At 47.8% G+C, this 15,261-nt stretch overlaps 1 pseudogene; it reads left to right on the top strand.

Annotated features, from left to right (window-relative positions):
* Positions 1-15,047, top strand: part of LOC137328079 (5,6-dihydroxyindole-2-carboxylic acid oxidase-like) — a 33,742-nt pseudogene extending 18,695 nt beyond the window's left edge.
* The last annotated feature ends 214 nt before the right edge of the window (positions 15,048-15,261 follow it).

Here is a 15,261-nt window from a genome sequence, read left to right as displayed (position 1 = left end):
CTGGGGGTCACCATTGACCAGAAACTTAACTGGACCAGCCATATAAATACTGTGGCTACGAGAGCAGGTCAGAGGCTGGGTATTCTGCGGCGAGTGACTCACCTCCTGACTCCCCAAAGCCTTTCCACCATCTACAAGGCACAAGTCAGGAGTGTGATGGAATACTCTCCACTTGCCTGGATGAGTGCAGCTCCAACAACACTCAAGAAGCTCGACACCATCCAAGATAAAGCAGCCCGCTTGATTGGCACCCCATCCACCACCCTAAACATTCACTCCACCACCGGCACACTGTGGCTGCAGTGTGCACCATCCACAGGATGCACTGCAGCAACTCGCCAAGGCTTCTTCGACAGCACCTCCCAAACCCGCGACCTCTACCACCTAGAAGGACAAGGGCAGCAGGCGCATGGGAACAACACCACCTGCACGTTCCCCTCCAAGTCACACACCATCCCGACTTGGAAATATATCGCCGTTCCTTCATTGTCGCTGGGTCAAAATCCTGGAACTCCCTTCCTAACAGCACTGTGGGAGAACCGTCACCACACGGACTGCAGCGGTTCAAGATGGCGGCTCACCACCACCTTCTCGAGGGCAATTAGGGATGGGCAATAAATGCCGGCCTTGCCAGCGACGCCCACATCCCGTGAACAAATAAAAAAAAATTTAAAAAAAGTTGTATAACAGCACTTTGGCTCACATTATTTGATTTGATCTTGGAGCCTATCACCATTTACCCTGGTATGCAGCAGAAAAATCAATAAATACAGCCCCATATGCTCCATCTGCATGGTATGTTATAGCACAGAAGGAGGCCATTCGGCCAATCATACCTGTGCCAGCTCTTTGAAAGAACTATCCAATTATACCACTTCCCTACTCTTTCCCCCATATGCTCCACCTGCATGTATTATAGACAGAAAAAAGACTTGCATTTATATCACAACCTCAGGACGTCCCAAAGCGCTTTACAGTAAATGAAATACTTTTGAAGTGTAGCCACTGTTGTAATGTAGGAAACGCAGCAGTCATTTTGCGCATGGCAAGGTCCCACAAACAGCAATGTAATAATGACCAGGTAATCTGTTTTTAGTGATGTTGGTTGAGGGCTGAATATTGGCCAGGACCCCGGGAAGAGCTCCCTGCTCTCTTCGAATAGTGCCATGGTATTTTTATGTCCACCTGAGAGGGCAGATAGGGCCTCAGTTTAACATACCAATCCAAAAGGCAGCACCTCCAACTGTGCTGTACTCTCTCATTATTCATTGGAAGTGTCAGCCGAGAGTTTGTGCTCATATCTCTGGAACGGGACTTGAGCCTACAATCTTCTGACTTAGAGGCAAGAGTAATACCATTGAGCCACCACAATATAGAATAACATTACTTATGATTGATTTAATATTTGCAAAATTACTTTCATGGTTTATGGTGGTTCCCTGAAAGGGCACCGGATTCTTCAGGATACTCATGGAAAATTGTGGGAGAGGGGGCTGCCGTTAATACCGCACTATAGAATTATTCAGGCTGACACTCAGCAAGTCTCCTGATTACCCATATAGCCAAACCGTCCCTGCATGGTGCTGTTTCGCCATGGGATCACTGCCTTGTAAAAATATTCAACTGACATGTGGAAAGCTGCAAATCTTTTACATTGTCACGCCTTTCCCTATCAGATAAATGTTATAAAATTGGGCTCCTGCCATGGGGCTTCATTACTGGGGTGCTTATTGGGATTGTGAGCACAGATATCATCCCTTGCCGCAAGATTTTCAGTCCATCGATTTGATGAACGCACTCAACTTGAGGCACTGTCAATGAGTTAACTGATTTTGGCATTCCTGGGCCACTGCCAGATTATCTCATTGAGTATTTGGGCTTTTCCTGGCCAGTTTAAAAAGCACGTCAGCTCCATTAGGTGTCAGCATAGCTCAGAGGCAGCACTCTTGCCTTTGAGTTGGAAGGTTGTGGCTTCATAGTCCCACTGCAGAGACTTGAGCACATGATCTAGGATAACACCCCAGTGTAGTACTGAGGGAGTGCTGCAATGTCAGATGAGATATTAAAACTGAAGTCTGTCTTGCTCTCTCAGGCAGAGGTAAAAGTACCTATGGCACTATTTGAACAAGAGCAGAGAAGGTGTCCTGGCCAACATTTATCCCTCAACCAACACCTGAAACAGATTAGCTGATGATTTATTTAATTGCTATTTGTGGGACCTGGCTGTGTGCAAATTGGCTGCTGCATTTCCTAAATTGCACTTCAAAAGTACTTCATTGGCTGTGAAGCACTTTTTTTTTCTTTTTTTTCTCTTTTTTCCCAAAATAAGTGTCAAATAATAATTTTATTACGTCGATCCAGGATGCACTCCAGTGTGAAGCACTTTGGGTTGTTCTGAGGTCATGAAAGGTGCTATATAAATGCAAGTCTTTCATTCAGAACACTGTATAAATAGATAATTTCAGGGTGCAGTGAATTTGAAATATGGGGTAGACCATTTATGCCGGATCGATGTCTACAATGTGCAAGAAGCTCTCACCAGATAGAGGCTGGAGTTTCATCTGAATATATTAATAATGGGGGGGGAGGGGGAGTGGTTATGTAAAATGTCTCCCCTGTTTCCAGGTTGGATCTCGGGTCAGTCATCCATATGTTCAAATCAAGGAAGCATTCAGTTGTACTAGGGAGCTTGTCAATGTGCAAGTGAAGATTTGAAGAGCCAAGGGATATCAAAGTAATGGTTCTGGAAGATACTTTAGGAAGGAACATAGGAACACGAGTAGGACATTCAGCCCCTTGAGCTTGTTCCACCATTCAATTAGATCATGGCTAATCTGTATCTTAACTTCATCTACCCACCTTAGCTCTGTAACCCTTAATACCCTTACCTAACAAAAATCTATCAATCTCAGTTTTGAAATTTTCAATTGATCCTCGGCCTCAACAGCTTTTTGGGGGAGAGAGTTCTAGATTTCCACTAGCTGTTGTGAGAAGAAGCGCTTTCTAACATCACCCCTGAATGGCCCAGCTTTAATTTTAAGGTTTTGTCCCCCTTGTTCTGGACTCCCCCACCAGAGGAAATAGTTTCTCTCTCTCTATCCTATCAAATCCATTAATCGTCTTAAAACACCTCAATTAGATCACCCCTTAATCTTCTATGTTTAAGTGAATACAAGGCAAGTCCATGCAACCTGTCCTCAGAATTTAACCCTTTTAGTCCCAATATCATTCTGGTGAATCTGCACTGCACCCCCTCCAAGACCAATATATCCTTTCTGAGATGTGGTGCCCAGAACTGAATGCAGTACTCCAGATGGGGTCTCACCAGAACTCTGTACAGCTGTAGCATAATTTCCACTCCTTTGTATTCCAGTCTCTTGAGATAAAGGCCAACATTCCATTGGTCTTTTAAATTATTTTTTGTACCTGTCCGTTAGTATTTGATGATTTCTATACTTGGACCCCAAAATCTCTCTGCTCATCCACAGTTCCTAGCTTCTCAACATTTAGAAAATACTTTGGTCCAAAATATAACCTCAGACTTTCTCACATTGAACTCCATCTGCCACAGTTGTCCCTTTGCAAATTTCTACTACCATCAAGGTCAAAAAAGTAAAAGCCCATGGGATCCAAAAGAAAGTGGCAAGTTGGTTACAAAATTAGTTCAGAGGTAGGAAGCAAAGGGTAATGGTCGATGGGTATTATTGTGATTGGAAGGCTGTTTCCAGTGGGGTTCCGCAGGGCTCTACTAGGTCCCTTGCTTTTTGTGGTGTATATTAATTTGGTCTTGAATGTAAGGGGCATAATCAAGAAGTTTGCAGATGATACAAAAATTGGCCACATGGTTGATAGGAGGAAAGCTGCAGACTGCAGGAAGATATCAATGGACTGGTCAGGTGGACAGAAAAGTGACAAATGGAATTCAATCCGGAGACGTGTGAGATAATGCATTTGGGGAGGGCAAACAAGGCAAGTTGTCGAAAACTTAATTACCTATTATACACAATGCATTAACTTCAAACACTTATTTTCAGACAAGTAAGAATTTATTACCAAGAAGCTTGTATACAAGGGAAGCGCACCTCAATCAAAGGTTGAGGCTACGTCTTCAATTCGAACAAAGGAAGCGGTTATCTTTTATACACTTAATTCAGTAATGTCTGTCTATCATTGAATATGGGCGTACATGTACACTCTCAGTGGTCAAGTGGTTAGTCAATCAAAAATAGGGAACCCACCCTCCAGGTTCTCATGCCTTTAGGTGGCCTCTCACAGGATCTGGGAAAGATAGGTTGCCTTAGCAACACGGCTCCCTTATCAGTAGAGACTGTCCTAGTCTCAAGGCTATCTGGTCATTAATTTCTGTTAGTTAGACAGTTATCTCATAAGCAAAGACAATAGCTCTTCTGTGTGTCTTTGCTGGGAACGTGAACACTTTAAGCTTCTCATTATTTTCAGCTGGTTAGCTCACATGGTCAATTTTTATTCATCATGCTTTGCTTCTTTTCTTTGGTTTTAGGGTATCAGGAAATTAATTTGTTCAGCTTTATGGTTTAGATGTATTAGAAAGTTAATTTTGGTCAGGCATTCCTTTATGGTTTTCCACAAAGGGAATACACAATAAATGAGAGAATACTGAGAGGTGTAGAGGAACAGAGGGACCTTGGAGTGCATGTCCACAGATCCCTGAAGGTAGCAGGACAGATAGATAAGGTGGTTAAAAAGGCATACGGGATAATTTCCTTTATTTGCCGAAACATAGAATATAAGAGCAGAGAGGTTATGCTAGAACTGTATAAAACGCTAGTTAGGCCACATCTTGAGTACTGAGTACAGCTCTGATCACCACATTACAGGAAAGATGTGATTGCACTAGAGAGGGTACAGAGGAGATTTACGATGATGTTGCTGGAGAATTTTAGCTACGTGGCTACGGACCAAGTGCTGGAAAGTGGGATTAAGCTGGATAGCTCTTTGTCGGCTGGCACGAACATGATGGGCTGAATGGCCTCCTTCTATGCCGTAACTTTCTATGATTCTATGATCTACACTATTTTCTGTGCCACCTAACTTAGTGTCTCCAGCAAACTTAGATATATGGCTCTTTATTCCTTCATCCAAGTCATTTATAAATATAGTGAAAAGCTGTGGCTCCAGTACAGATCCCTGGGGGACACCACTAGTCACATCCTGCCAATTTGAGTACATACTCATTATCCCTACACTCTGTCTCTTAACTCGTAACCAATACCCTTTCCAAGCCAATAGCATTCACTCTCATTTTTGTTAACAGTCTCTGATGTGGAACGTTGTCGAACGCCTTCTGGAAGTCCATATAAATAACATCCATAGACACTCCCTTATCTACCATGTTAGTTAGCTCCTCAAAGAATTCAACTAGGTTCATTAGACTTGACTTACCCTTCACAAATCCATGCTGGCTCGCTCCAATCAGCTCATATTTGTCCAAGTGCTCAATCACTTTTTCCCTTATAACAGATTCCAGTAACTTCCCAACAACTGACTTTAGACCAATATGCCTATAATTTCCTAGTTCATCTCTTTTACCCTTCTTAAATAGTGGAGTGACATTGGCAATTTTCCAATCCAAGGGGACAATTCCTGAATCAAGAGAGTTTTGGAAGATCATGACTAACGCATCAACAATTTCCTCACCTACTTCTTTTAATTCCCTGGGGTGGAAACAATCAGGTTCTGGAGATTTCTCTATCTTTAATCTCATTAGTTTCTCTATCATCATTTGTTTTACTTATATTGAATCTAGTTAGCTCCTTCCCTTGATTTATTTGTAGTTTTCTTTGTATCTCTGGTATTTTATCCTCCTCCTCTACAGTGAAGACCGTTACAAAGTAACTATTTAGTAAGTCTGCCATTTCTTCATTTCCAGTTACAATATCACCTGCGTCTGTCATTAATGGGCCCACATTTCTGTTAACCACCCTCTTTCCCTTAATATATTTGTAAAAACCTTTACTGTTGTCCTTAATATCCCTCGCAAACTTTTTCTTGTATTTCCTTTTTGCGGCTCTTACCACTTTGTTTGTATTCTTCTGTTCTTTAAATCTCTCCCAGTCCACGGGATCTCTACTGATATTTATCTTCGTATAAGCCCTTTCTTTTAGTTTTATACTGCCTCTCACGTCCTTTGCAAGAGGCTTTGTGGGTTATTCCAAAAACTTTGTGCCATTGGGTTGGGGCATTGCTATATTTTGCTTAATTTCTGGAAATGTAGACAGTGGATTAAGCTATAGGAATCCAGCTTCATTTAACATAGAATCATAGAATGATACAGCGCAGAGGGAGGCGATTTTGGAGCACAGAAAGAGCTATCCAATTAGTCCCACTTCCCTGCCCTTTCCCCATAGCCCTGCAATTTTTCCCAACAAGTATTTATCTAATTCCCCTTTGAAAGTTATTATTGAATCTGCTTCCACCACCCTTTCAGGCAGTGCAATCCAGATCATTACAACTCGCTATATAAAAAATGTTTTCCTCACGTCACCTCTGACTCTTTTGCCAGTTACTTTAAATCTGTTACCTCTGGTTACTGACCCTTCTGCCACTGGAAACAGTTTCTCCTTATTAACACCAGCAATACCCTTCATGATTTTGAACACCTCTATCAAATCTCCCCTTAAACTTCTCTACTCTGAGGACAACAAACCCAGTTTCTCCAGTATCACCACTTAACTGAAGCCTTTCATCCCTGGTACCATTCTAGAAAATCTGCTCTGCTTCCTCTCTAAAGCCCTGATATCGGGGGTTAAATTTGCTCACCCCTGAATCCAGGCGCAGGCATTGTGGTGTGCAATTAACCTGCGCCCGGTGCTTCTGATGCAGGCAGCACATGAGATTCGTGTTGCCTGGTCATTACCATGATTTGTATGTGCAGCCAGCGCTACCAGCACTGTTGAGAGGGTGCACGCAAAAGCAGGAGGCCCGAAATGACACGTGGCCAACATTAGTTAGGCGGCAGCCTGCACCACGTAAAGGGGAGATGCACAGTCAATGAGAGCAGTGGAGGATGGCAGGCAGAATTGCTGGACCAGCAAGAGAGCGCGCCCAAAGATACTCGGACAATGCACTGAAAGCTCTGGTGGAGGGAGTGGACGCTAGGAGGGCCATATTGGACCCACAGGGTGGTAGGAGACTCCTCCAGACACCAGCTGCGGAGGTAGTGGGAGGCAGTGGCCCAGGACGTGAATGCCAGGAGCATGGCACCGTGCACGTGGGTGCAGTACCGAAAAAGGTTCAAAAATTTGACACGAGTGGTCAAGCTGAGTGAATGCAAGTGTCAAGTGGCACATCCTACCAACTGCACCACTGTTCCACACATCACACTCCCCGTTACCCCACCCACCAACAAACGCTGCCCATCCATACTCAACGCTGCACTTGGCATGCTGCATCTCACCTGCACCTCACCTGCACATACTACCACTTTTACAGGTCGAACAATCACCACTCACAGGTCACACCCACTGGCAGCCATTTGACCTTGACAGGCACAGCACCCAAACACCTTGCAGTAGACTTACTGACACACTTTCCTCTGTCTTGCAGGAAAAGGTGGTGCATAATAGCCGGTAGCAGGAGAGACCTGAGGGAGGACAGGCATGCCTACATGTCCTCACCCCCTAGGAGGAGATAGCGTTGAGCATCATTAGGTGGGCTGAGGATGTGGCCAGCGGCAGCGTTTGATGTCCCGACGGAGGGTCTCTGCATATCTTATCTTCCTTCTTGCTTCCCACATCTCCTTCATCCCACAATCTTTTCTGACTCACATGCTGCAGATGGTGTCAGCACACACGTCTTACTTGCTGCTCTCCCCGTGCCACAACTCAACCTGTTTCCCTTTGTCATTGCAGATACCCAAGAACTGGAGCCAGCACTGTCCGAAGAGGACACTGACACTGATGAGGAGGACACTGACACTGAAACCACACCGTCACTTGATGTGACATTCACTTCCACCAGCTCAGGTACTGACACTGCACATCCTTTAGAGGCTAGGTTAGAGGAGGGATCTTCACGTGGTGAGACACCAGGCACAAGTGCACAGGAGCTGGGGCGGGGGGGAACAGATACCACAGGTGTCAGCTTGCACAATGGTTCTGCTGCCAAGGGGTCAGATGATGACTTTGATGGGTCAGACTACAGAAGGTGGTTGATGGGTGTACGCCACCAAATGCTTGGTGCACTGGAAAGCCTGCCAGAAAGCCTGCGCACAACGTCAAGGGGCATAGAGAAGTCCAACTCGAATATGGCACAGGGCTTTGCGCAGAGCCACATAGAATGCGTGGTCAGTTCTATCAGCATACCTGAGGAACCCACCGGACCAAAGGGCATCTTTCACCGACTTGATGGTCTTCCAGCAGCAATTGATGTCCGTATCGGTGGGCGTACCCGGGAACAGCCCATAGAGCACAGAGTCCTGTGTTACGGAACTGCTCGGGACGAACCTTGATACCACTGTATTTCTCTCCAGACCTTCTTTGCAATGGCACATTCCAGAACGAGATGGGTGACGGGTACGTCTCCACTGTAGCCTCCTCGGGGACAGCGTGCGGTGACGCTGAGACTCCGGGAGTGCATGAAGGTTGTAACGGGAAGGGGCCTTCTCACCACCAGCTAAGCTAGGTCTTGGTGCTTGTTTGACAGCTCTGGCAATGAGGCCTTCTGCCAAATGACATTGACAGTCTGCTTGGGGAACCAACTGACAGGATCCACCATCTCCTTTTCCCGCAGGGTCTCAAGGACATTACGTGCGGACCGCTTGCTGATCGCCTTGTGGTCAAAGGTGTTTTTCTGCGCAAACTTTTCCACGCAGTACAAGTGGGGCGGAACGGTCCAACTGGATGGAGCGTTCCGTGGCAGCGTGGCCAGGCCCATTCTTCGCAACATCGGGGACAGGTGGAACCTCAGCACGTAGTGACACTTTGTGTTTGCATAACGAGGGTCTTCGCACAGCTTGATGCAGCCGCACACAAAGGTGGCTGTCAGGATGAGGGCCACGTTGGGCACGCCTTTCCCCCCTTTCTCTGGAGATTTGTACATCGTGTCCCTGCGGGCACGGTCCATTTTTGATTTCCAGATAAAGTGGAAGATGGCACAAGTGACTGTCGCGGCGCAGGAGCGAGGTATGGGCCAGACCTGTGCCACCTCGCACCTGATGACCAGATTCTTGCCCAAGATCAAGAGGGATCGTCGGTCCCACTGTCCCAGTTTCTGCTTCACCTTGTCAATACGCTCCTCCGAGTTCTTGGTGCATGCCCTGGCTCCACCGAACCTGATCCCGAGCACCGTCAGGTAATCCAACCTGACGGTGAAGGGGACAAAGGATCGGTCGGTCCAGTTCCCAAAGAACATGGCCTCGCTCTTGGTGCGATTTACCCTGGCCCCCGAGACCAGTTCGAACTGGTCGCAGATGCTCATCAATCTGCGGACTGACAGTTGATCCGAGCAAAAGACGGCGACGTCGTCCATGTACGGGGAGGACTTGACCAGAGTGCCTCCGCTGCCTGGGATCATCACCCCTCTTATGCCCACATCCCTCCTGATGGACTCGGCAAAGAGTTCGATGCAACCATCGAACGAGACGGAGCAGAGAGGACAGCACCTGCCTGACTCCAGATTTGATCGGAAAGCTTTCTGATTCCCACCCGTTGATTGAAACTGCGCTACTGATGTCTGTGTGGAGTAGTTGGATCCAATTGCGGATTCCCTCCCCAAACCCCATTTTGGAGAGCATGTCCATCATGTACGTGTGGGATATTCTGTCAAAGGCCTTCTTCTGGTCCAGACTGATCAGGCAGGTGTTCACCCCCCTGTCCTGTAAGTAGGTGATCGTATCCCTGAGTAGCGCCAGGCTATCAGAGATCTTCCTGCCTGGTACGGCGCAGGTCTGATCGGGGTGGATCACCACCTCCAGGGCTGACTTGACCCGATTGGCGATGACCTTGGACAGAATTTTGTAGTCCACGTTAAGTAGTGAGATGGGTTGCCAATTTTTGATTTCTTCCCTCTCCCCCTTCTGCTTGTAGATGAGGGTGATGATACCTTTCCTCATGGAGTCTGACATGCTGCCTGCCAGGAGCATACTCCTGTACACTTCCAGCAGGTCTGGGCCTATCCAGTCCCACAGAGCCAAGTACAACTCCACCGGTAAACCATCGCTTCCGGGAGTCTTACTAGTCTCGAAGGAACGGACGGCCTTTGTCAGTTCGTCCAAAGTTAGCGGGTGATCCAGATTCTCCCGCTTGCTGTCATCTAGAACCTCCATGATAGACGACAAGAAGGACTGGGAGGCCGCGCTCTCTGTGGGCTTCGCGTCGTACAGTCCGGCGTAAAAGGATTTGCAGATCCTCAGTATGTCGGGCTGCGAGGATGTGACCGAGCCGTCCTCTTCCTTCAGGTTGCTGATCAGAGAGCCCTCTCTGTGCAACTTTTGGAAGAAGAAACTCGAGCAAGTCTCGTCCTGCTCCACGGAGCGGGCTCTGGACTCGAAGATGATCTTGGAGGCTTCGGAGGCAAAGAGCGAGGCTTGCTGGTCCTTCACCTCTGAGTTCCTCCCCGACATCGATCCCCATCGACTGCAGCAGGAGAAGATTCTGCATGCTTTTCTGGAGTCGGGACGTTTCTCTCTGCCTCTTTCTCCCCTTCTGAACACCTTTGAGGATGAAGAACCTCTTGATGTTCGCCTTGATGGCTTCCCACCAGTGCACTGGGGAATCAAAGAGGGGCTTTACGGTTCTCCAACCTTTGCAATCCCTCTTCAGTTCCTCAATGTTTCCCGGGGTCAACAGTTTCACGTTCAGCTTGCATATCCCCCTGCCCACTCTCTGATTGTCCTGTAGGTGACAGTCGGCCAGGAGGAGGCAGTGGTCAGAGAAGAACACCAGTGTGACCTTGGCGGATCTGACCTTGAGCGTCGGGGACGCAAACAGGAAGTCTATCCTGGAACGGACTGACCCGTCTGGTCCAGACCAGGTGTATTGACGCGCCGGGGCATACACCGGAGCGGAGCGTTTCTGTACATTACGTCTGCTACGAAGAGGCGATCCCCCACCACCTCCTTTACTTCGGTGATGGTGAAGTTGCCCCCCCGCAGCCGAATCCACAGGCCGGAGGCACGGCAATCGTTGCCTCCCGACCAGATCGACGGCCCGTGGGCCCACCGCTGCGACCATTGCCGGTAATTGCTGAGGGGCGGCAGGCGCACTCCTGCAAGAACAGCAGGTTGCTCTTGACCTTGGCCAGGTAGTCCAAGGTCGACACACATCGCATAGTGCATTTAACGCTACGCACGTTAATGGATGCGACTTTCAGACCCATTTTAACAACAGTTTAAAGTCTCACCCGACATCCATTTGCTGTTTCCAGCTCTTGGCGGTGTCCCTGCATCCAGGTGATCTGTGCAAAGTGTTCCACACTCCCTGAGCTGAGGTACAAGTCCTGTTCTGCCTCAGAGAGGAGGTCGTCGTTCCGCCGGGGTGACATCGGCAGCGTCGTGTCGGGTGGAGAGCCCATGCGATCCTCAATCGGCTGGGGCTCCTCGTTGTTGCTGCTCCCGGTTTCCTCGAGCCGGTCTTCGCTCTCTGCGGTGCTGCTCCCAGTGTCCCGGAGCTGGTGTGCGCTGGGTACTTTGCTGCTCCTGGTGTCCAGGAGCTGAAGGATGCTGGAGGCATTGTCGCTCCCAGTGTTCTGGAGATGGGGGATGTCGATCCTGTCGCTGTAGCCTTGTACGATTTGACGCTTTTGGTGGGAAGCCTCACTGCCTCGTTCCTGTCATCCCTCCTCGTCAGACACGGGGTAGTCGCTGTAGTCCGACTGCGACTCGAGCGCTCTTTTACCCCTGGTTGCAGTGTCGGCAGGAGCTCGTTTTCTTTCTTTTGGCTTCCTCTTTCTGTTCTTGCTCACAAGCTGCCATTCTTCCTCTGCTGCCTCCTCATCCATGGACTCTGTCGTCTGGTGGGGAGGCTCGGAGCTGGGTGTTGAAGTCTGGCAGTTTTCGGCTTGACCCATTTCTCGCTCATTGTCTCCCTGGGTCGGGGTCTTTTCGGAGGGGGTCACGGCTGGGCGAGGTTTCTTGGCCTTCTTTGGGGCAGCCTTGCTTGTTGCCCCCTCCTCCTCCGCTGTGTTGCTCTTGGCCGCCTGGGCGTAGCTGAAACTGCGTTTGGGGCAGGCCCTGTAGAGATGGCCATCCTCCCTGCACAGGTTGCAGTGCTTGCTCTCCTTGCAGTCCTTAGTCTGGTGCCCTTCCTGCTTGCAGTTCTTGCAGACGGTTGCAGTGCAGGAGGCCGCCAGGTTTCCGGATTTGCTGCAGGTGCGACAGACTCTGGGTTGCCCCACGTACATGATGTACCCTCGACTTCCTCCGATGGCGAAGCTAGAGGAGGGGTGGAGGATGTTGCCTTGTGCATCCACTCTCAACGTTGCCATGACCTCCCTCTTACTGGTCCAGATCCCGAACCGGTCGGTGACTTCCACGCTGTTCTCTGCCCCGTTGACGTATCTGGTGAGGAACATCAGCACATCGACGACCGGGACGTATGGGTTGTACATGTGTACAATCAGCTTCTGATTTCTCTGCATCGGGAGGGCGAAGAGCGGCTCCGCAGTGAGAATCGCCAGCGGTCCTTCACCCCCCTTCTCCTTGAAGACCTGAAGAAACTTCTGGCATCCAGTGACGGTTTTAAATGTGACTTCGAGGGAAATCCTGTTGGCAGAAGATGTCCCTTGCTTCGAATCCACAGCACTCGAACAAAACTTGTTTCACGAAGAACACACGATCCATCGGCGTAACGCTTTCAACTATCTTTATCGTCACCCTGACGGTGTTTGGCACACCATGGCTTAATGCCCGGGTGCCCTTCACTGCCATTGCAGTATTGATGTGGTCCCTATGCAAATTTAGGGCAGAGCTAGAACACGAATCGACCAATCGATGCAAAGTCCGCACTTTGAGAGCACATGAGGTCGCAGCCAATGTTCCGATTCGCTCAGATCCAAATAAGCCCGAATAGGAACGTATTTGATCTTAGCCAAAAGGCCGAGAAGCGATAACCGGTAAACTCCCGCTCCTGCTCCATTCTTCCTCTGCCTCTCTCTACTTCTTCAACCTGGTGTTGGGTCATCGACTTTGGACCTAAGAAAGATAGATCAGACTATTTCCTAAATGGTGAGAAGCTAGGAACTGTAGAGGATCAGAGGGATTTAGGGGTCCACGTACAGAAATCACTAAATACTAGTGGGCAGGTACAAAAAAGTTGAAAAGCTTAATGGAATGTTAGTCTTTATCTCAAGAAGGCTGGAATACAAATGGGTTAAAGTTATGACCTAGTTGTCTCGATCTCTGGTTAGACCATATCTGGAGTATTGCATTTAGTTCTGGGCACCGCACCTCAAGACGATATATTGGCCTTCGAGGGCGTGCAGCGCAGATTCACCAGAATGATACCGGGGCTTAGAGGGTTAACTTATGAGGAGAGGTTGCACCTCGAGTGTAGAAGATAATGGGGTGATCTAATTGAGGTATTTAAGATGAGTAAAGGATTTGATAGGGTAGATAGTGAGAAACTATTCCCTCTGGAAATTATATTCGAGCTAGGCCATTCAGGAGTGATGTCAAGAAGCACTTCTTCATACAAAGGGTAGTGGAAATCTGGAACTCTCTCCCCCAAAAAAGTTGGTGGGCTCGGGATCAATTGAAAATTTCAAAAATTACATTTATAGATTTTTTTTAGGTAACGGTATTAATTAAGTCCTGTAGAATGAAGGCAGGAAAATGGAGTTATGATACAGATCAGACATGATGTAATTGAATGGTGAACAGGCTTGAGGGGCTGAATGGCCTCCTCCTGTATCCTCCATCACTGCCCATCGGCCGTGCACCGTGCTCTCTGGGTCGTAACCACGTGAAAACCTGTTACTGCATTCAAGCGCATCAAATCATTGTAATCTAAATGAAGCCCGAGGGTTTTTGCCAAACTCTGTTTCAGCAAAGGTGAGGCCCCTTTAACTGGGCGGGTCACACCGTGAGGTCACAGAGCAAGCCCCACCCTCACACTGCACATCAGAGTGAGATCAGACATCACAAGAGGTTTGTAAACTGGGTCAATTTGAGGCAGGAGGCTGAACAACCAGTTTAAGAGAAGGAAAGGGAGCGGCACTGACTGTGACTAACTGGATGATCTATCTAGGAGTGAATACGGTCGGGTAGAAGATCTGAACAGATTTATTCTGTGAAGAGAACACATGGAAACATCATCAACCAGCTGATTAGACAGAAGGTTGTGGACATTGAAAGGTTTGTCTCAACGTGTTTATCTTGTATCATTTGTGAAAGTCACAACGAGTAATATGAACAGTTTAACAGACCCAGTAATATTGATGCACAGTGGGGTAGAATAGTTCAATGTAATGTCACTAAAAGATCTTCCATGGCGTTGCTCATAGGTAGTCTGGAAGGTGGGGACCAGTTACCAATGTTTACTGGACCCCACTCCAGTTGCTGTTAATATTTACAACTACTTAGCATCATTGGTCGAAGGCAAACAATCCCATCGCTGCCCCACCGCTCCTGACATCGGCCCAAGGGAACGGAAATGGATGTAAACTTGTAAAGGAGAGATTTGCAGGGCAACGAGGAAAGAGCACCGGAGTGGGACTAATTGGGGAGCTCTTTCAAAGAGCCGGCAGAGACAAGAGGGGCCGAATGATCTCTTCTGTGCTGTATCATTCTATGATTCTAGATACGGCAATCTCAACCGACGTTCCTGAGCTACAAAAATCAGAATTCATTTTCCTCATTCTGAATAGGATAGACCGAGCCAACAGAGTAGGAGAGAATCGAAATCTTGGAGAGGGAGAGAAGACATTGACAGGTGAAGAGTTGGAGACAGGGAGTGGATACAGAGAAAGAGAAAAGAGAGAAAGACACAGAGATTATGAAGAGAGCACAGAGAGTGAGGTGGGTAAACTTTCACAAAAGACTCTGAGGCAACTATTGTAGGAAATAGGTACTGTTCCAATTCCTTCCATTCTTTTGAATTGTAGGCAATATCTGAAACACAGAAAATACTGCATTCTGGGGGTGGAGGGGGGAGATAGTGGCTGTTTTAAACAGAAAATGGAAATACTCCTCCTGAAATGTTTTGATGTGGAACAGTTTATTATTTAATTGAACTCAGTGCATTGGCACTCTGTTAATTAAAAATATAAAAAGATCTGGGCCTTGGG

Source organism: Heptranchias perlo, chromosome 12 (genome assembly GCF_035084215.1).
Source record: "Heptranchias perlo isolate sHepPer1 chromosome 12, sHepPer1.hap1, whole genome shotgun sequence".
In the NCBI taxonomy this organism is placed as follows: domain Eukaryota; kingdom Metazoa; phylum Chordata; class Chondrichthyes; order Hexanchiformes; family Hexanchidae; genus Heptranchias; species Heptranchias perlo.
Note: the sequence above shows the minus strand (reverse complement) of the source record. Positions and strands in the feature narration are given on the sequence as shown.